At 38.7% G+C, this 22,700-nt stretch overlaps 1 protein-coding gene across 5 annotated transcripts in view; it reads right to left on the bottom strand.

The window, feature by feature from the left end:
• Positions 1 to 22,700, bottom strand: part of SOX5 (SRY-box transcription factor 5) — a 952,037-nt gene that overhangs the window by 822,955 nt on the left and 106,382 nt on the right. The window contains exon 2 of one of the 5 annotated variants that reach the window (XM_046641339.1): positions 1,144 to 1,198. The exons of the other annotated variants lie outside the window; for them this stretch is intronic. The gene's annotated coding sequence lies outside the window, so the exon portion shown is untranslated. The remainder of the gene's footprint in view (positions 1 to 1,143; positions 1,199 to 22,700) is intronic. 5 annotated transcript variants of the gene reach the window in all.

The following is a 22,700-nucleotide window of genomic DNA, read 5'->3' as shown; positions in this document are numbered from 1 at the left end:
GGAACTTGGTTCACGAGCTAACTGGGCTTCTTGACCTAATGCCAGCAGACGGCGAATGTACTAAGGCACTGCACCCAAGTGAGAATTCAAATGCCCTTCCACGCCAGCCCAGTGGGCAGGCCAAATGATAGAGCACCATACAGCATCGTAGACAGAGAGAGAGCCATCTGCCTTCCTCTCAGCCAGTGGTGCCACATGTGATGAGGAGCAGGACAAGAAGGAGAGAAGGCGCTAAACACCCCAACAGGGAAGTATATGAATGAGGAAGAAAAACTAAGCTATACAGCTGCCCGTGTCCAACTCTTTAACCAGGCAGAACTTCTACACTCAAAGAATTTTTTTTTTACAAAAGGAGAGGAAGCGTACAAAATTTGTATTCACATGTCCAATGTTGTGCTCTCACCACATGCCTACGAAACTCCCCTGTCAACAGAGCTTTTACCCTTGCCTTTTCCTCTTTTTCAGGATTTCTACTCCAAATCCCCAGGACACTTAAAGCAGTGATCTTAGAGGCATTTCTATAGCTAATGCAAATTATATTTCTTTGTTTGCCTCCTGGAGATGGGGTGGCAAAGGGAAAGAAGTGTAAAAGCCCCAAAGTGGCAGCTAAAACCAAAACAGTTGATAAAAGCTCATAACGTTTCTCACTTGTTTGCTGTGTAAATGCCCTCTGCTAATTTAGAAAGGCCTTTGTGGTTTTTAACATTAAAAAGTAAAATGGATACACCCCCATGCTGATGTTCTTGGACTGAAGGTGGAATTACACTCAACTGGTTAAAAATCAGTAGGTGAACAGACCAAATACCTTCAATAAAGACCATGAACTGTTAATAGGAAGATAATCTATAAATCCATTTTTCATTGTTAATAGGTCACATTTCAACATGAGAAGACTTGTTCCCCTTTCCAGCCACAGTACCATCATGGATTAAATGTAATCTATAAAACAACTGACATCTAATTTGGATAAGATAGCACATCATATTTTAATGCTTTTTATAACAAGAAGCCATTATTCCTGATTAGAAGCAAAAATCCTGAGAATACACCAAATTTTACATTCTAAAAACAAAAAGTAATCCCAAATTAACCCCTCAGCTGATATATCAAAGACAATGGATAAAGACAGTAAGAACTACATACCAATTTGTGCATTAGGCTGGTAAACGTTGTTTCATCCCCCAGCTCTTAGCTCAAGCTGAAAGTGCAGAATAAAAACAGTATTCAGGCCTCCTCTATGAATACGATGAAATTCCTGGTCCTCATATCAGTGTCATAGACAGTTCAACCCATCTCTGAGTACTAAGTCAAATTAAATAAATATATTGTTGAGCAATATCTGCAACGTACTTTGTTAGATGATGTGGAGAAAACAAAGTCATTAAAACTTATTAATAAAAAAGCTGTGATCTAACTACTTCAAAGTTAGAAAAGTCATTAGCAGAGAAAGAAGTAAAGCGAGGAATGCATTCCAGAATGTCAAGAAAGGGGTTGTAACCAACAAAATATGTGTTTGTGTGTCAATATGTGAAAAATTAAATAGCACCTAAAATACAATAATGTCAAAAGTCATAGAAAACTCATCTTAGACATCTGAAATGTTGGGGTCGGAGGGAGAGGAACGGGAAGACTCAGAGTTGCTGTGAAACAGTGGGTGGTCTCTCTGAGGCAGCGAGAGGGCAGGAAGAACCTGAAGAACAGGGCCTGATGCAGGCCCAAGCAAGAGCAGGGCAGGCCCTGGATTTTGGAAGGAGCCAGAGATAACAGGACCTGTACACTTTCATCTCAGGAGCTCTGAGAATCTGAGCTTCAGCATCCACATCTCACTCTGTCCTGCTTTATTCTCCCCAGGGTGGCCAAGAATCTTTCTGCTAAAAGACCTTGGGCTGGTCCGTGTACCACACTCATGAATCTCCACCTTACACCCAGTCACCTCTGCAGGCAGTGGAGGGAGATTTTAGTGGCCAATCTGCTTTTCCTGTGCAAATATCACTCCCCTGACAATACCTGAAATTTCTTTGTCAAGTATGGTGTCTTTGGAGACAGAAAAAGCTATGAGGGTATTCATGTGCAAAGATCTGGGTAAGGAAACATGGTAACTGAAACACAGTCTTCGAAAAGCAAATCCAGTCACTCGACGAGCTTGTAACAGTTTCAGATAATGATTCATTTCCTGATTTGGGAAAAAAGAAGAGATTCTATGAGGAAGTCGAGGCACTGACTGTCCGAAGAGGACTACTACTAAAGATACACAAAATAAGCTCCATACAGTAGAGGCTATTTTTATCTTGAGCACTGATACTCAAACACAGTTTAATCAAAATACTACAATATAGCAAAGTGGTTACTAGCATAAACTGGAGTTTATGCTGGGTTGAATGTTCCTGTCTGGGTGATCCTGGGAAAGTTGCTTAATCTCTAAGACCAGGGCTTATCTGCAAATGAGAAATAATACTTACCAGAGTAATTGTCTACTCAGCATCTAAGTGAAAAACCATGCTGCCCCTATTTTCAGACTTCATGGTTCAAGTAGGGTTGGCCCACACGCCCTCTTGCTACACTTTAGGCATGACTGCTCAGGCCTGAGTAATCAGTGACCAGGGCTGGGAAGCCGTGTGGGGATCTCTATCACTCCAGCCACTACAGGAATCCTCTCTCTCTCTCTTTCTCTGTCTCTCTCCCCCTCTCTCCCTTCCCCCTCACCTCCCTCCCTCCCTCTCTCTGTGATTGAGGTTATTGAGGAGCACTCAAACCTAAAAAACTCAACTAAGAGGAAAGTGAAGCTAAGAGATGGGACAAGAGAGTGAGAGATGGATACCCAGAAATATCCTGTGAGCTTAAATGTTACTTTCTGTTAGGGTACCACTATATTCCCTTTCTTGCTTCAACTATTTTGAGATAGGTTTTTGTCTAACCTATGACATGGAGCTTTTGTATGTGTACATGAGGAAGAAGCAAGATAATGCCCCTAAAGCATTTGTTACTGTGTTGGGCATCTAGAAAATGGTTAATAAATGTGAGCTATTTTTATGTCCAGAATGAGAGATTCTTTAAACTTCTCTTTCCGATGACTACATAAAAAGAAACAATTTTCATGAGACTCATTAAGTTACCAAGGGTTTCTATTTTCAAGAAGGTCATAATCAATAGCAGAAGATGTTAATAACAGCCCAAAGACATAGAATAGGAGTCTCAAAAGGCAGCAGATGATTTGACCAACAAAGGAACTGCACAGAAAATAATACTTGAAGTCTTCAGAGGAAAGAGAGAGCAAAGACCTTCAGGATGGCTGGTCACCAAAAGGCTTCATAGACATAGAACTGGAGCTGAGTTTTGAGGAAGAGGAAAGATCTGGAAAGTTGGAGGAAAGAGTAGAAAATACTCCAGGCAAAGGTCTAGAAAAATACAGGTGGTGGTGCTAGAGCCCAGGACACTCTTTGACCTATAATTGAGGGTTTGCAAGGAGAAGCCATGGAAGGACAGCTAGAATAGAAAGCTCAATCCAGATGACAGCTCCTAAGGGCAAGTTTACTCATATTTCCCAGAAGTTGGTTTTCACTGAGCTCATCTAGAGGTACAAAGGGACGACATTAGCTTGCTCAAGTAATTCATAGTCAGTAAAATTTTAAAAATAATAAAAATCAGAGGAATTGTTCGAAAGATTTTTACAACCAAAACACACATCTTTGGATACATTATATCATACTGTCTTTTTTCTTGCTCCAACTGTAATTGCTCATTATTTTATTCATGTTCTACACTCAAACAAATGAATATACATACACAAATAAGCCCTAAGGCACAAGGTAATAGATACTCTGGCTTTCTCCTTAATATCCCTCCTTCAGCATGTAAGAGCTGTGCAGTTTGAAGGAATGAACCCCATCTCGGGGGTAGGTCCTGCTAAATTTAAGGCAACCATAGTAATCCCATCCTCCTTGCCAGTGATTGGTTGGTGAAAACAGGCCTGTGCCAATCTATTAATGGCATACTCCTGGAAACATGGTTTGGATCTATGAATGAGCATATGACACGAGAGGACGGGGGCAATGAAACATGAGTGAGATTTGTCTCTTGGAAAACATTTCCTCACTGTTAAAAGAGAGCCACCAGAAGCGATGGTCTCTTTCTCAAACCCTATGGCTGTCAGACCTGGAATTTCAGATGACAATCTGCTTTCAATTTAAGAATAAAGCTAACGTACAGTGGAGGGCAGAGCTCTGGGAACTGCAAAGATAAGACGCTGAAAGCACTGGACAAAATCAACGCAATTATCTGCCCCACCTCTAATGTCTGGCTATGTGAGATATCATCAACTAAATCTAGTTGGGCCTTTTTTTCAAAAACTATCCTAATTTCTTTAGAAAATACTCTAATGACCCAGTATACTTGTGTATCATTTGAAAATGGCTGTGATCTCATAACATATCTAATCTCATGGCCTTCTGGTTAGTCTTGGAACCTCCAGAAGACACCAAAAAGTGGAAATCAGGACAAGTAAACAGGTGGAACAGAGGATCATATGTATCTGAAAGCACTAGTCCGAGTGACCCATTTCAGATGAGTGCTACACCATCCTCTGAAAAGATGGAGTAATTACTTGTCAGTCACCCAGATTGGTCCAAGCATTCCTGTCAAACGAGGGCACTCAAAAATTATACATAACCAAGGTTCTAATAAACACAAAAACTTTAGACCCCATCACTCCACCCTTCCTCTTTCCTCCTACACAGCTGCAAAGAGACGGGGCATTTGATTTCCTGGACATATTAGCGAAAAGAGTTCTTTATACATGAGACCTAGCCTGAAAAGGGTTTTCTGAACCAGGAAATGTTATAGACTCTAACTTTCCATGTTTCAGTGCCAAACAATGCTTTATGGTGTAGTCTCCAGGAGTGCGATGTAACTATTTAAGCGAACTATGACATGGGCTATATCAGCCCAGTAAAATGATGATAATTGTGCTAGTGTTTACTTCCTTATTTTTTGAAAAATAATTTTTAAATATTTACCTAGAGAAATATGTAAGTAATATAATGTATATGACAACTTCTGAGGAAATTACTGCAGCAGATAAACATTGTTAAATGCTGATCAAGATGAAGCAAGCGTGCAAAAAATAAAAGTAGAACTCTATGCATAAGAGGCTGTAGCGACAATAACGTGTAGCAGATATGATCACTTCTAGCCAAAAAAAGCCAAATAGGAACATAAACTGTGAAAGAAGACTTTGCCCACAGTATTAAACCAAAGAAATATACTAAGAGCAGAAACATTAAATGTATACATTACAGTTGATAGCTAGATGATATTCTTCCATGGCTGAAATGTGGTTCTCTAAAAATATTAGTAAAACTTCTGAAAGACCTCACATACATTGGGACAAGTTTAAATACCTTTGTATTGACATGAAATTTGACAGCCCAAAATTAATACTTGAGTACTGGAGGTGAAAATTCTAAGCACATAAAATAGCACTGTCTATTTAGGCCTATAAATAATGACCCAACCAGTAGCAATGAACAGACATAGTGATGAAAACAAGGCTTCTTGAGGAAGTGGATGGGGGCAGGATATGCACAAAATGCACCTAAAACATCTTGACATACCAGATACCAAGGAAGCTATCGAAGGTGACTACAGTTATGTCAAAGGTACTCAGGAGCCAATTTTAAGAGGTTTCCATTGGTCAAAGTAGAGACAATTTGAGCTTCAAAAAGGATAGGAATTGCAAGAGATTGAATTCATCAAATATGCTTAAATTCATGAGTTCATGAAGATATTTAAAAGAAATTACTTGGTCACCATCTGAGGATGACAGGAAGCTGTTTCACCTACGTGGTAAAATACTTCCTCCCTCCAGGTCAAATACACCCCATTCTCTTATAGTCTGCTACCCAAAAAAGTTAATATGATACAAAGTTTTGTTACTGTTGCTAAGCACCTATTTGCTCCAAATACTCCGCTTTGTTCAAAAAGATAATGGGGCATTCATTATACCGAAAGTGTGCTCTCTTTTCTTTGTAGAAACTATCAGAATGAGTAGAACTGACTCTCATGTTTCCTTCTTTTGCAAATCAAATACAGTACGTCCCCCCGACCCGGAGGGGATCTGTTCCAACATCCCCAGTGGATGCCTGAAACCGTGGATAGTATCGAACCCTATATATAGTATGTTTTTCCCGATACATACATATACCCATGATAAAGTTTAATTTATAAATTAGGCACAGTAAGAGATTAACAATAGCTCATAATAAAATAGAAAAATTATAACAATAGACTGTAATAAAAGTTACTGTACATCTCAACAACCTCAGCGTACAATTTTTTTTTCCTTATTAAGTCAAGAATTTTCACCTTTTCACTTAAAGGAAGCATTTTATGGCTTCTCTTTGGCATATCTGAATTGCCAGCATCACTACTCTTTCGTTTTGGGGCCATTAGTAAGTTAAATAAGATTACTTGAACACAAGCACTGCAATACCTCAACAGTTGATCTGACAACCAAGATGACTACTAAGAGACTAATGGGCAGGTAGCCTATCCAGCATGGATACACTGGACAAAGGGATGATTCACATTCCAGGTGAAATGGTGTAAGATTTCATCATGCTATTCAGAACGGCACACAATTTAAAACTTATGAATTGTTTATTTCTGGAATTTTCCATGTAATATTTTTGGAAAAAGGTTGACAGTGGGTAACTGAAACCTTCGAAAGCAAAATTATGGATAAGGGGGAACTGCTATAACCCCCTTTCCAAGCTGAGAAACTATTAGGTGCATTTAACGCCATCAACCCTCATCAAACCTGGACAAAGGGCATTCTTCTGCAATGTTTATCATTGCTGCAGGTTGGTCACAGCTACAATTTAAAAGCTAACAATAATCCCATCTGCAAAGGGTGACTGCACAGCGACCTTAGTCAAGGTAAAACCTGTTCCATAAAACCCAAGAATAGCAAGGTCTGAGAAGTCTAGAAAAATGACAGCATCAATGAACAGGAGGAAAATGCTTATTATCTTTCATGAAAATCATTCATTAACACTCCTTGCTGTACTTTCATCCACACATTGTGAGTGGTGTTTCATATTTCAAAGGTATTCTCAATAATTGGAATAAATCAATACTGGATATATTACCAATATTGATCAGTATCTGGTTCTCCTCTACACTTCCCATCACAATGAAATTAGGAGTGATCATATGATTAGTTCTAGCAAAGAAATATGAGAAGCGATGTTTGCTGCTTCTGGAATGAAGTATTTAATTGCCAGTGCTCAACTTTCCAGCCCTGTCTTCCCCGGCTTGGCAGTTCACAGAGGCAGGTATCTATGGAGGAGCCATAAAATCGAAGTCTGGAAAGCTAAGTCAGCATACGGAGGATAGCTGACCTGCAGAATCACCTAAACTCACAACTGAGCTTGTAAATGAGATTTAAGGGTTGTTTATAACAGCAGCATAACTTATTCTCACCCAAATGATGTGCTAGAATTCTGCATTTTTTCCCAAATATCCTTTCCACTGAGATCTAATAAAAACTACCCACATACATTGATTTATTGAGGCCAACCAAACGAGCTGGACTATACAAAGGTAAGGATTTGAATTAACATTTTCAGAATTGTGAATCGTTTGAAAATGTTATCTATGTCTGATAAATCATGCCTCAGAATAATAAAACAACAAATCTGTCCTCGTATAAATAGAAATTTATTCTAAGATTTCTCTACTGAACTGAAAGTGGCATAAATGTAATGTACAATAGCCACTCCGAGCCAAGTTCTACCTTAAGAACTATGGAAGAACGTAAGGTAAAAAGCAGTTGTCGATGACATTTATAAGTTTCAAGTCTCAACAGATTCTGAAATAAACTGATAAGGCTTATATTTTCTTGGCTTCCTAATCCTTGGAACCAAAAGGACTTGGTAAATGAAATTTGTCTTTCATGATTTCCTCAAATCTATTTGCTCTGATTAATCTAGTATACAGTATCAAAGATATTCAAACTGTAAAAAGTCCATTGTGAGATTTCAATAAGGCTCAATCCAAGACTTTTACTTGATTCTTTCTCTATGTAAGAATCCTAGAAAACTTTTAAGGTGGAACTTTGTGTCCTTACACAGAGAGCATTTCATTTAGCAAGCGGTGTGTAAAAATCATACATTCTCAGGAAACAAAATCACCTTTTACTCAAAACGTCAGCAATCAACAGTTTGAAATACCATTCTCTGCCAAACACACAGATATTTACCTGGGGCGTGAACTAAAATGGCCACTGTCCCAAATATTTCTATTCATTTAATGGGTGCCACAGGAGCTTAAATGGACATGGTGGTGACAACAGTGCATGGACTATTGATCTGAGTATGACTGAGGACAAATGGAATCACTTCCTCAACCACAAAGGTGTCCTAGGAGGTCTGCTAGCCCAAAATGACCTGGTGGCTTTTCAGATGTGTAGGTACCACCTGACAATACACAATAATGATAGAGCTGTATGGAAAATGGAGATAAGGGCTCCAGCATGCATCTTTGGCAGGAAAATTCACAACATTTCATTAAAAAAAAAAGACAGTGGGCAATAATTATACAGTTTAATTATTCCTTTGAGTTCCACAAAGAGCTAAAAACATATGAAATCACCAGCCACCGATCTGGCTACCTGTGGCAGCTGAAAAATATTATAGTGGAATTTCAGGAGCAAATAGTGAAATGAGCATCTCCAAATTGTTTAGAAAAGGATCTTCAGTCTAAGGAGAATTGACAGCACAGCTTTAAGACTAGATAAAGGACTGCCTCAAGGATCTGTCTTGCTTCTTTACTTTTTTAAAGTAATACCTTCATTTGCATAGTAATAACCCAATTATTGTAAGATTAGGTGACAGGAATCTCATTATTGCTATTTCCACAAAACAGTCAATATTCTATTCAATATCTTTTAATGTTACACACCTTAAAACGTAATTATTTCAATATATCCTCATTCATCTTTAATGTAATTTTCTTTTTTAAAAACCTTGCCATAATTGTTGGTTTTTATGGAATATATTAGTGTTTAAACAAGCACTTTTCCCCTCAGGCTGCTATGAGAACAAGCAGAAGCAACCGATAGCTTGGGGGCATCTCCACCTCCCCCGCCAAGAGTAAGTCCACCAAAAGACCAAAGGCACAAACAAGCTACTGAAAATCTGTTCTAACAACCTCTGCAGTCATCCCAGCACTATAGCTTCCCCTTCGTGTCTTTCACTTCATCCTCCACAAAAGATGCTTCCATAATGAATTTCGGTCTTAAGGCAACTTTGAAAGTGTTAGCAAATACATTCTGTTAAATTTCAAATTGTATGGTCTGGGCTCTTTGTCTTTTTTTTTTTTCCCCTTAGACCACACTGTAGCACAAAAAAAAACCCACATCCGAGACAGCTGACATACTGGGGAGACCATCTGCCTGCCATAGGTTTACCTGCCATAGGCTTTTACAGTTTCAATTACAAGATAATCAGTACAATAAGTGGCTGGTTACCAGATTAACGGTGGAAAGAAAGCAAGGAAAATAGAAAGGAGAGAGACAGGACTGTCTACATTAAGAGACTAGAGAGCCGTACATGCTATTACTTCAAAATGATATCAAAATTAATGTACAGTGAAAATAGCAGTTAGATTTTGTCATGAGAGGAAGTAATATCAAAGGGCTGTGGTTTGGAATCTGGAGGTAACACTCCTTGACTGCAGCCCGACTGACTACATATTCTTCAGGATGTTAATCTCTCTGTACTTTGTGAATGAACACTCATTATTCACGAAGATAACAATTAATTTATAGAAAGAAACACTGTGTTCCTTAGTCAACAGCAAATAAGTTTCTCAAGCTGTAAACTTTATCAATCATTAACATGATTCATTGGTATTTTTTGCGTGTTCTGACACACAGAATCTCAACAGGCATTAGAGGCTCCTTGGCGCTCATCTAACCGCAATCTCACCATCGCACACCCACACCTTCCAACCACACGCTCCCACTCTTCCCATTCTTGATCTTTGAATGAAATAGCAACGCTAGCCAAACACCTTTCTGCATGTTTAATGAATTGTAGGGGATACTAACTCTGTATTTCGTCCTTTTTTTACAACAATGGGGAAACCACCATTCTTTAAAATGAATTTAGTTGCTGCAGACAATTTTCCCCCCAGGCAGAAAACGTATAAGTGAATTTCTGATTTAGTAAGCCTTTACTGGAATTAAGTTGTGTGGTTTATTTCTTTCAAGTCGCTGGGCTGCTCCTCAGAAACTACTCATAGCAACAAGGACATGAGTCAGACAGACATTCAGTACCAACGCCACCCCCCTTAAGAGAAGAATCAACTACAGGGCACATTTTCAGTCAAGATCATTGGTCTCAGTTTGCGGCTAAGGTAGAACTAGAATTCAGGTCTCCAAGCTCCCCCTTTCCAGAGCTCTTTCAATTTCCTCTCCTACGTCATGAAAATTCCAGACTTCATGGGAAGAACGGCAGTCCCACTACATCCATGGAGTAAGCTATGTTTTTAATCTGTCAGCAAGGAGCACCACCAAAAGACAGTCAACCAAAAAAACCCAAAGAGAGATAATTAAAGTCATCACTATACACTAAGTATCAGACAATTTACTGTTTCATATTAAATACAAGAACTCCCATTTCTGTTGAAAAACTGAGGTCTGAGAGGGTTAGAAGATTGTTCACAAGATCACAGAATAACAAGTTCCCGAGTCAGGATGAAAAACCAAGTCTGCCCTTTTTTTTTTGTTTTTAGAGATTGGCACCTGAGCTAACAACTGTTGCCTATCTTCTCTGGGCTTTTTTCTGCTTTTTCTCCCCAAATCCCCCCAGTACATAACTGCATATTTTAGTTGTGAGTCCTTCTAGTTGTGGCACGTGGGACACCGCCTCAGCATGGCCTGATGAGTGGTGCCATGTCCGCGCCCAGGATTCAAACAGGTGAAACACTGGGTCGCCAAAGCACAGGGTGCTAACTTAACCACTTGGCCACAGGGCCAGCCCCCAGGTCTGTCTTAAAGAGAAAGCATATGCATTGTTGTCATAAAAACAAAGTTTACATATACAATTCACTTTGCTTTTGGCCTGGATTTTAATAACCCTATCTTTGCTGAACACTCCAGACGTCCTCCCCAGGGCAGAGAGATTGTATAGGATGAGGGCAACCTCAGAAAATTCAGTCTCCAACATATGATGCAGTCTCATGCCACCTTATCTTTGGGCATGACATTCCCTTTTTCTGTAATGCCTTCAACTTCTATTGCCTTCATCTCTCATTATCTATCTACTCAACTCTTATTCATGCCCCCAAATCCTAGTCACTCATTACCTCTTCTATGAAGCCTTGTCCTACCACCCATCACCTTCCAGCAGAGTTCATCTTTCCTTCCTCTGCTACTTCTGAACACAAACTATAAATTCAACTATTGACTATAACTATTAGTTTACACGTCATCTCCCTTGAGGAAATCTCGAGGACTAGGTTTAATTTATCTTGAGATCCATAGTACCAATTAACAATATACTTGAAACAGAGGTGTTGTTTCATAAATGTTCAACTGTTATTGAGCTAAAGATATCTATCTAAATTCACTTATAGCAATCATCAGATTCGATCTTGCATGATAAATTTCTGCTTATGCCTTTCCTATCCAAGAAACAGTTCGCGTCTTGTTCCCCTCACTGCACCAAGAAGAGTGCCTTATTTATAACAGGTGTTCCTGAAATGTTTATAGATTCGAATTATTTACAAGATTTTAAAAAAACAGAGGGGAGGCGACTAACTAAAATTTTATGGATTGCTTTAAACCTAGTTGGGGATAATACCAATTTTTCCCCTTCTTGAGTCACCTTCAAAGCATGGCATTTTCTCACGTGAGAGTACAGAATAAGTGCACTGTAGCTAAAAACTCGATGACTGAGGCCACAGCTAAAACACTACTTTTCGTGAGGATTAATTGAGTGCAATCTTTTATCTGTTTCTATTCAGCATATGTACTGTATATCTGCTATGCATCCGAGGACAGCTGCCATTCTATTTACAGCATTATCTAAAAATGGCAACGTTAAATCCATCTTCCATCTCTTTGAGATCTTTTTCAACCACAGAATCATCTCAGATGTTCTGCTTTTAGAGCAAAATATATGAGGTGTGAACGTGTGTAACAGTAAAAGACTAACAGGCAGAAATCCACAATGGTGGAAGGATCCACTAGGGGTTCATAAAACTTCCCTCCTTCTCCGATCTCGAGAAAAGCTCAGACCAGGAAACTAGAAAACATCAGGGGGCAAATTAAAGAGGCAGAAAACCCTGCCCTTACACCCCTATCAGGAGTCTAAGAGCCGAAATATTGATTTTTCAGGGCTTTGTTGCTGACTGTAGAGATTTTGAGCATAGCCTGGAAAACAAACAACAGAGGTGTATGTTGATACACCTTCCAAATGCTGTACTACATTCCAGATTTTTTTGAGAAAGGAAGTTAAAATTAATCTTTCAGCTATTGTGAGAGGGGGAAAAAGCTGTGACTATGCTAATTATTTATTATAACTCTCCACATTATACATCTTAACACAAATCCTCTGTTAACTTCACCGACAGCTATTATCAGAAGAGGCAGAAACCTGAGGTCACCCCAGAACATACAGTACTGACTGTCCTGACCAATATGAACAACTCAGGAAAGCTAACCCTCTTTGAATGGCTCTTCTACTCAAAGTTTGAAAGACACAAACTCTTCTGAACTCTTCTGTCTTTACCAAGCTTCAAGTCCATTTTCAAAATCACTATGGCAACTGACATGACAGGACAAGAGAGCAGTTCTTTCATGGTCAGGATCAGCTGGACTTGGAAAAAGCTAAAAGTTATTTAAATCCTTCCTTTCAGAAGCTAATTTGCTCGTTATGTCATTGGTCTTATAAGCAAGTATGGAAGCCATCATTCTAAAAGTATTTTGCAACTTGCAAGCAGTGCAGTGCACTGATTAATAGTGCGGGCGATGGAGCCAGACTGCCTGGGTTCAAATACTATTTACTAGCTGTGTGACCTTGGGCAAGAGAAATAACCTTCTGTGCCTTATTCATGCAGTTTCGAGGAATAATTGAGTTAGTGTCCGTAAAGTTGTTGGAACAGTACTTGCCATGGAGTGAGAAATCAAAATTGTTCCTTATTTTTCTTAATGGAATAGTCCCTGACATTTAGGAAATGCTCAAAACTTACAGATAAATTAATGAGTTTCAACAAGATTTCTCAAATGGGGAAAGGGGTGAGGAAGAAGCGAGCAAGAAGAGCATCTATAAAGGAAATTACAAACAATGATGTATTCACTATGTGTTGGCTTCCTCATCTAGCTGTTTTCTTGGAAGAAAAAATATAGATATCTGAACTTCACATGGGCACAAAGCACTCCAGTTCAAAATTCGAGTCTTTATAAAGAGGCACGTTTTGTAGATCATTCAATGGGTTCTTTACAACGTCTAAGGCAGGTAAATACACAAATGTTTTTCTGTCAATACACCTCTAAATAATTTTTATTTGATTAAACTAAAAAAACCTAAAGGATCATAATAATAACATCCAGCGCAAGAGGTTACATATACACGTTCACAGTTTGACAAATGGCAACTCAATAAAGCAGACAAGTATTGCAATGAGACACTCATACCCTATATCTGCCATTGGCATTTTCACCTATTCCACAAGGTAGCAAAGTGAAATTGAAATAACTAGTTATCAAATTTTCACTGATATGAAATTTGAATTTTTAAAAGAGAAATCAACATTATTCCAAAAAGCCAAATCCATTAACAGAGTTTTTTACCATGTGTTTTACTCTAAAATTTACATTATCATCATTTATCATATCATTCTTGGAAATCTTGGAGGAGAAATATAAGAACACACCAATAGCCTATTTGAAACATGAGCTAAAAGTTAAAGAATTGAAAGTGGAAAATACAAGTTATGCCTCTTTAAAGAAAACCCAATGCATAATTTTTGCAAGATGCCAAAATCATCAAATCATTCATGTTATTAATCTTGGGTGTTTGCTGACTGGCAAGGTTTCCAGGGAGTCTGTCTCTAAAGGACTATAAAGCTTTCAAAACACAGTTATGAAAAGTGGTAAATCCACACTTTTATTACCACTAAGACAAGAAGGTATGTTTTCAAAAACTAGTATAAAAATTTAACCACAACAAAATTATATTTAAGGAAATTCTAAATGCATGTTTATGAAATTTATGAGTATGTGTATATTTAATATGTAGAATTCATTAAACCTAAGACTATTAACAAAATTAAAATGAGTATCCACTCTATGAGGTAAAGCAGGAAAAAAAATACCACATGCCCACATATATAGTTATGATCTTTTGCTGAGGACAACAATTGTGTTTCATTACAAAGATCTAGGAGTTAAAACATCATCTTCTGATTTTATTGTATTCTCCTTGTTGATGCATTAGCAACTACATTTCCAAGGCTCAAACTTTCATTTGGGAATTATAGAGGTCAATCTCGCATATAACTTATTTTCAAGGACCATTCACAAAACAAAACTTTGTAAATTTTGTCTCCTTTGTCAGCCATCAGCAGTAACTTTATTATTTATAACAAGATATTGGACAAGATGATGGAGTCTTGATTGCACCATTAATCAGTTTATTTTCCAGCTACGAGCTTCAAATCTTATCTTTAAAATCAGAAAGTTAAACTGGATTATATCTAAGGTCTCTTAATGCTTGAAAATTTTATAACTGTTATCCTTTTCCATATAAGAATTTAATCAAAATTCAGTTTTAATGAAGAAGAGATGTTCTTCTCCATCTCATAGAAGAGCAAATACAAAGCAGAAGGTTGTCCGTATTTTTTAAGAAAGACTTCATATTCATTGGTTGTCTACTATAGACCAGACTGTGTGTATCTTTCTATCCCTATCTATAAATCTACATCTCAGATGATAAAACAGAGGCTCAAAGGGATTAAGCAATATACCCAAGACTATAGAGCCAGTAAGTGGTGAAACTGGGGTTCAAATTCCGACTCTTCTGACTATGTGGCTTGTATGTTTCCCATCTCAGCAAAAAGTTCATTGAGAACCATGATAATTGAGAGGCAATTCTATTGCTAATATCTATTAAATAGTCTCCGTCCCTCTCTACATTTCATATGCAAGTTCTATCCATTGCTTGGTACCCAAGAAGGGAGCTTATATCTTTAACAGGGAAGTAAAATTCAAGTATTCCACGTAGGCTGTTGATCTCTGGCTACAGAGACAGGACTTAAGACAAGAGACTTGGTAGCTGACAATGCCTTTCGTGAAAATAATGGTACCTCTTGAAAATTAGTCAAAGAGGTATGTGGGCTTTGGTGATGGTGCCCAAACAGACACATGAAACAGCAATGTACTATATAGTGCTTTTCTAACAGGATTTCAGGATCTTCGCTCTGAAATACCAGGGGAAAATCATCCCACTCTTTCCACTTGCCTTAGGGTTACCTCGCAGCCTCGCGACAATGTTACCCCACTTCAGAATCTCAAAGATTGGCAGATTGAGGACACTAAGCGAGCAAGCAAACTCGGTGTGACATCTTACTATATATATTCTAAATGTTCTCACTGTATCGTGTTGTAGTTTTCAGCACAGCCTGGCGCCCAAAGACCTGGATTTGAATCCGGGTTCTGCCACTTACTAGTACTATGAGTTTGGTCAAAATAATAAATCTCTCTGTGCTCCAGGTTCTTGTCCATGAAAGATGGATACTGCCAGGAAGGTCAAATAATTGTTATGAGGAGTCAAATAATATAAGTAAAGCGCTGAGTACAGTGCCTGTCACATGAGAATTCCCCAGTAAAAGTTAGTTGTTATTATTATTATCAAAATGCAACAGGATATGAGAATTAGTATTTTTTTACAGCAATCCTGATGATAGGATACTGTTCCTAGTAGTAATTTTCTGAGATAGGGCAAAAAAAGTTCCACTCTAACAAGTTGCCTACAAAATCCAGGATATACAAGATATTTTTTTAAATGGAGTAAATACACTCACACTGTCTGATCCAATTACTACGATTTTTTTAAACAAAAAGATTTAGATGCCTAAATAAAAGCTTGGAAGGTCTAGATCAATTAGCAGTAGTTGTTTGTGAATAAAATCTTATTTGCTTCTTTTCTGCTCACCAATGCTTTCGAAATCTACAATGATCACGCATTTTATAACAAAATAAATATTTTTTTGAATTTTCTTAAAATAAGGACTACACTCATGCTTCAAAAATTAAAATAAATAAAAACCAATCTACATAAAGACAGGATGTCAGATAGTAAAATATCAGAAGTTAATGCCCTGATATAATTTTATGTCTTCCCGTGTAAATAAAGGAGGGCTGAAAAAAAAGGCGAGTGTTCTCAGATGGTGAAAATGATGCTTAGGTCTTTGTCAAGCAAAATAGCTGATAAAACAACACTAACACTAAATATTTAGAACATTCTGAACAAATATATAATGCTTTTAAATATTCAACATTCACTAGTTTCTAATGATCTTCACACGAATGAAGGATTACAAACTCATCATTGAGCACCAAAAAATTACACTATTTGGTGTATAGTATGGCTTATTATCTGGTCAAAGAAGTTGGCTACAGTGAAATGTGACATTTGAATTGGAAAAATTACTAAAACTGTTGTCAGTGGGACTGAAGAAAAAGTAATGTTAAATGGACCTTTGAAACACGCTTTTTGAAGCTGTCAACAAGTGATACTCTTTTTGACAAAAATAGTGGAAGTTAACTTGATAAAAGCACCCACTTGACTAAAGATGGACTACACTTGTTTTGACTTGGTCACTATAGAGTGCTAAGAATAGACATTTGTTTAAAGGTAGCAATGTGGCAATCAATGTTGAATTCTTTGAAGTTTTAAACTTATGGATAATCATGCAGAGAAAACCAAGGGGGTGAAAATCAACAACAGTGGGAACTAAAGTCCATTTTGTAGCGCTTTTCATCACTTTCCTGAACCTTAGTGACCTCTCTCCAGTTCTGCCTGCATTAGACCTCCTCTATGAATTATGCAGACCAGGCTGTGTGCCTCTTTCTCTACGTATACTTGCCCCAAAGTCTACTTCTCTCATTACAAATCTGTGTTGCTTTCTATCTAAAACTCAAACTCAAACTGAAATACCAGCCTCTTGTCTTTTAAATGTGGACAAAGACGTGGTCTACCAAGTCCAATGTTATTGACAATAAGGGATTATTCAGGGACATCAGTTAGAATACGGGATTGAGGCCTAACAAGGGCTTGGAGCAACATTAAATCTTTCTTGATTGTTGGCTAGATATGAATTATAAATTAAACTTTGGAGTGACAGCAGTGAAAATGGTAAGAACAGAAGAGACACAAAAATATAAGGGAAACGTTCAATTTGTGATCTTTATGGATCATGGAGTTTGGGATACACAATGAATGTTTAGAAATCTAACAGGGCTATTGGTACGAATAAGCATAAAGGTGATGGTAGATGCCATGAGAATGAATGGGACTCACCAGAAAAGAACATGTACAGTGGCAAGAGAGCCAGGCTTGAGCTCTGGGGAAAAGAGACAGTAAGGAGAGGTCAGAAATAAAGGGGCCAACAAACAGTGACTCAGAAAGAATGCTCAAGTGGACAAAAAAGAACCAGGAGAGAGCGATGTCTCAGAAGTCCAGAAAGGGGAAAATTTTCAGAAGAAAGAAATGAATCACAGCGTCAAACATTCAAAGATATTAAGTCAGATAGTGCTGCAAAGAGGCCACAGGATTTGCAGATTAAGAAGTCACCAGTGACTTTTGCCAGGCAGAAGAAATGACATGGTATGAGTGGAATGGTGATCACAGTGGGGAGAGAAAGGAAAGGGAGAAACTGAGGAAAATATTGTAGCGAATGGATTACCTTCAAGGTGCTAAAATACATCGAGAGAGAGTCACAGGGCATTGTGTAAATTGTTTTGGGCTTTGTAAATGTCATGATTTGGCTCCTCTCCCTGAGAAGGAAGCCTTCCTCCATGTCCCACCAAACTCTCAATTGAAATCTCAAAAGCCCAGGTCTTACTACCACCACTTCCTGCACGTCTTCCGCAACCACCAGAAAGACCCCTCCCTTCTCCGCACTGCCCCTCAACCAGCTAAGGGAGATGTGGGTTTTGCTCGCACCCTCTCCCTCCTGCTCTCTCCTGGTGAAAGAACACCTCTTTCTTTCGGAGAATGCATTCCAAGTAATCTGACTGGAACCAGTAATGTACCCTCCCAAAGAGGGAGGCATTTAACCTAGGGTGACTCAGTGGGAGCACTCCATTTCCCTGGCCACCACGAAGGATTCAGGAAGGACATGAATCCAAAGTGGGCAGTCACAAGAAACCTCCTGGGCCTATCAGGAAAAAAAGTCTGCACTCTTTTCTCTGGAGATACTAGTTAAATGAGTGGCATAGCCTAGAGCTGCTTCATAAGAAGAAAGCCACCTGTGCATGAAGCTGATACCGAGATGAGCAGAGCAGAGTAACGAGAAGAAGGAAGTGTACCCTGTTCTGATGCTATTAATTGTGTCTGAAGTGTCATTCCCTGCACTTTCTAGTTATATGAGCCAATAAATCTCCACTTTGGTTAAGTTATTTCGAATCAGGTCTTTATCATTTGCACTAAAAAATTCCCAAGACCATTCGCATCTCACTAATCAAATGCTTCTGAATATTGCAGTCAGCCGTAGTAATGAAAGCTCTCTACTCTACTAGATTATACATTTCTTGAGGGCAGAAAAGACATATGTCTACCATAATGCCTCACACGTAGTACCTGTTGAATAAATATTCACTAAAGAAGCAAATAAGCAAAACAAGTTCTTTTCCATCATAACATCGAGCTAAAATTAAACAACATGGCAAGAGAATGAGAAGATCACGATGAATAATATCTAGCTACCCGGTTTGCTGCTCTAATCCTCCTCCATCTAGCTAAACACACTGTCCTAAGCAGGCTTATTCCCATCCAAGTCTTCTCAGCTCCATCTCTCACCTTGTTCATCAAGTGGAAGTGGAACATTCATATTATATACAAACTGTGTTTATAGACCTAGAAATTATCGATCTATGCAATTGTCAATCTTGTTTTGGGGAAGACTAAAATTGCATTAAGAATAAGAATAAGGGAAAATTCATTGTGAGACATATTCCTTGAGGTCAGGAAATACACATGCTGGCATGATGCCTTGCACATACGACCTGTTCAATAAATGTTTACTAAATAAGCGGACATCTTAGTTGGGGGCAATTTGAAATTATAGTCAGTGAAAATATGAGTCAAATTTTGACTGCTGACTGAGTAGAGGATGATGAGAAGGGGAAGAAATAAGAGATAGAAAAGGTGTTCCTTGGCTGGGACGGTTATATTCTGCCACTAGCCAATGTCCCAACGCTGGTTCCTTCTTGTAGTGTGTTTTTATGGATCCCTCAGAGATTCACCTCAGGTCCTCAGTTCTCGGGCACTGGCAATGCCATAAATGCTGACTCCCTCAACTTCTACATCAGATCATCAAATTCTAGTCTTTCTGTTGAGGCTGTCGTCTTCCTCCTGACAGGAAATTCTTCCGTGTGCCGGTGGGGCGGGGAGGGAAGTAGTGGCAGAAGGGGTCGTAATTGGCTCACTTCTACAGGATCCACATATGACCTCCAGCAAACCACATCTTTTTCCTACTAGTTGTGGAAATGTGGCTTGTTCCCATTGCATCCCTGTCTCTTTGCCATGGCCTCTTGCTTTCTGACTTTTGCATGCTTACGTCAGGTACCAGAACCTACATCCCCGTATGCCAGGCTACACACACACAAGCTCCCTGAGTGTTTTCCTGATTTCCCATCCACACACTTTTTTTTTGGTGGGAAGAGCTGAGGGGCACAGGAGGGGAGAACAAGAGAAACACCTCAGCACAGTCAATTCTCTCCACAGAAGTCCTCAGGACCACACTCTTCATCAATCTCATTATAATCTCCCTTCCTGCTCCCCTCCAACACCCTCTCCAGGTGAATGAGAGGCAAATGGTAAAACAAACAAAAGAGTGAAATTTCTCAATTTCCTAGCAAATCCTGACTAAATGGTTTAACCCACATTCTTGGACCATTAAGCTCTGCTGCACCTCTGATGCAACATGGTAACTCAGATGTAACAGCCAGTTATATAGGAGAAATTATTGAATATTCTGGTTTTAAAGAAACACAACTTTGCTATGACTGAGGCCACCCACAAAGTTCATGGATCTTCCTTTTACCAAATAATCACCTGAGGTTGCAAGTCAGGCAAGAATTCTTATTGTCGGATGCTCCCATTCACTTCTACCCACTGGTAGGGCTGTGATGAGAACCCAGGATTTACTTAGCAATCCAGAGCTCCTCTCGTGACACTTTGATAGAAGGAACAATAATTTCCTAATATAACCCTGTAAGTAGAGAAATAATCAGAAATGCAAAAAAAAAAAAAAAAAGAAAAACACCCTCCTCCTGTCCTTCTGTATAAAACAAATAATCCTCCACATCATCCTACAGTGCAAGCGCGATAAGGGGCTCCATCCTCTCCTGTATCACATTTGGTATTTACGCAATCCTTCTCCTCCTACAGTGCACCTAATCTTATGAAACATAATTCTTTTCTCTCTTCCTCCTCCCTACACAAACTTAATTCCTGATTCTCCTAAAGTATGTGCAAACTATCACACTAACCTTCTTTTAAAGCAAGCATCATGCTTCAGCCTAAAACAGCAATTGGACAAGTGTGTTTACTATTATATATGATCTGAGCTTGCTTTTAGCACCTTTTACAACAAAAGTGTTGCTTTTTTCCCTCTATAAAGGGGCTGTGGCATTTTGTGGCGGCATGCTACAGGCACAAGTTCATGGTAAGTTCAGAGGAAAGGAATGTTCAAAGAAAACCGAACCCAAAGCATTGTGGGTAGTGATATGGAAAGTTGACAAAACAATGATAAACAATGGGGGGAAAAAGAAATAATTAAGTGTTCTGAAGCACTGTATCAGCATTTTATGCATTGTTAACTTTTTTTAGGAAACTGTTTTATTGTGTGTGGTTTCACGGAGAGATACTAGCCCAGTCTGTCGGAACAGCCCTCTGCATGTATAATGATTATAAAACATTTTTTTTAATAAAAAAGAAAATGGGCAAATATGTCTGCCTGAGATAAGGCTTTCTGAACAAAATATAATACATGGAAATCCTTTCTTGAAGTGCTTTGTGATTTAAGGAGGTAGGAAACTTAAAACAGTAGAGTTACAATAAACACGTAAGTCTAAACAAGGTGTGAAAAATTGGACTACATGCCGCAACAGGCAAAGCAAGAAGAAAAGAAGCTAACAGAGAAAGGCAAATACTTTATAGATACATTTTCTAAAGGTTCCTCTGAAAAACAATTTGAGCTGCTGAGATTTGTAAACGAGACAAATTTTTTAGATTGTTAGAATGCAATCCTACCTCAATCATATTTCAGTCTATATTTGATGTCGTTAGGTCCGTTTCAACGTAGAGTACGTCCTTTTATCTTATTTGCACTCATTCATTCAACAAAAATTGCTTTCGTTTCAAGCATTAGTTTAGGCACTACAGATTCAAGAGTGAAGAGCACATGCAAGACTTCCTGCATTCATAAACAGTCTATTCTAGCGAGCACAGAAGACGATAAACACAATAAGTAAACAAATGGTATATTGGAAGGTGGTACATACCAAGGAGCAAAATAAGGCAAAGCAAAGAGATGGACTGTCAGAGGGTTGGGGGTGGGGGGAGGTCTGCTGTTTTAGAGTTTAAATGTCGTAAGAGGAGACATTAATGAGAAGGTCACATTTGATCAGACTTGAAAGAGGTAAGGGAGCACGTCTTTCACTTATCTGAGGAGTGTGTGAGGAAAGAGCAATTTGAAAGGTCCTGAGAAGGGAGCTGTCCCAGTGGGTTAGACAAATATGAAGGAAGCCAGTGTGGCGGGTGGGGAGGGACCAAGAGGCAGATGGTTCATAATGAGTTAAAGAGGTAACCTGGGAACCAGAAAGATCAGGGCATCCTAGACATCGTAAAGACATTAGCTTTTATTCTGAGGGAGATGGGAAACCATGGGAGTATTCTACAAAACGACATGATCTGAGATATCATATGCTAACCATTTCTTTCCAGAAGTAAGATATGTGTAAGTTCTTTAAACTTTTTAATTTCATGGTGTGGTTTTGGTTTTTTTTCCTAGATTTTATTTTTTTCCTTTTTCTCCCCAAAGCCCTCCAGTACATAGTTGTACATTCTTCGTTGTGGGTCCTTCTAGTTGTGGCATGTGGGACGCTGCCTCAGCGTGGTTTGATGAGCAGTGCCATGTCCGCGCCCAGGATTCGAACCAACGAAACACTGGGCCGCCTGCAGTGGAGCGCGCGAACTTAACCACTCGGCCATGGGGCCAGCCCCCATGGTATGGTTTTATAAACATCTTTTAGGCCTCAAAACCTAAAATAATAAGATAGGCCAAGGAAGTAAAGATTGAAATGAGAATATTATAACACGGCAACTATTACTTCACTTTCTTTCAATGAACACCTAAGAGGCTACATGAATTCAGTGATTTCCATCATACCCTGTTGAAAATCACTGATT

The sequence above is a fragment of the Equus quagga genome, chromosome 1, assembly GCF_021613505.1.
Source record: "Equus quagga isolate Etosha38 chromosome 1, UCLA_HA_Equagga_1.0, whole genome shotgun sequence".
Lineage (NCBI taxonomy): Eukaryota > Metazoa > Chordata > Mammalia > Perissodactyla > Equidae > Equus > Equus quagga.
Note: the sequence above shows the minus strand (reverse complement) of the source record. Positions and strands in the feature narration are given on the sequence as shown.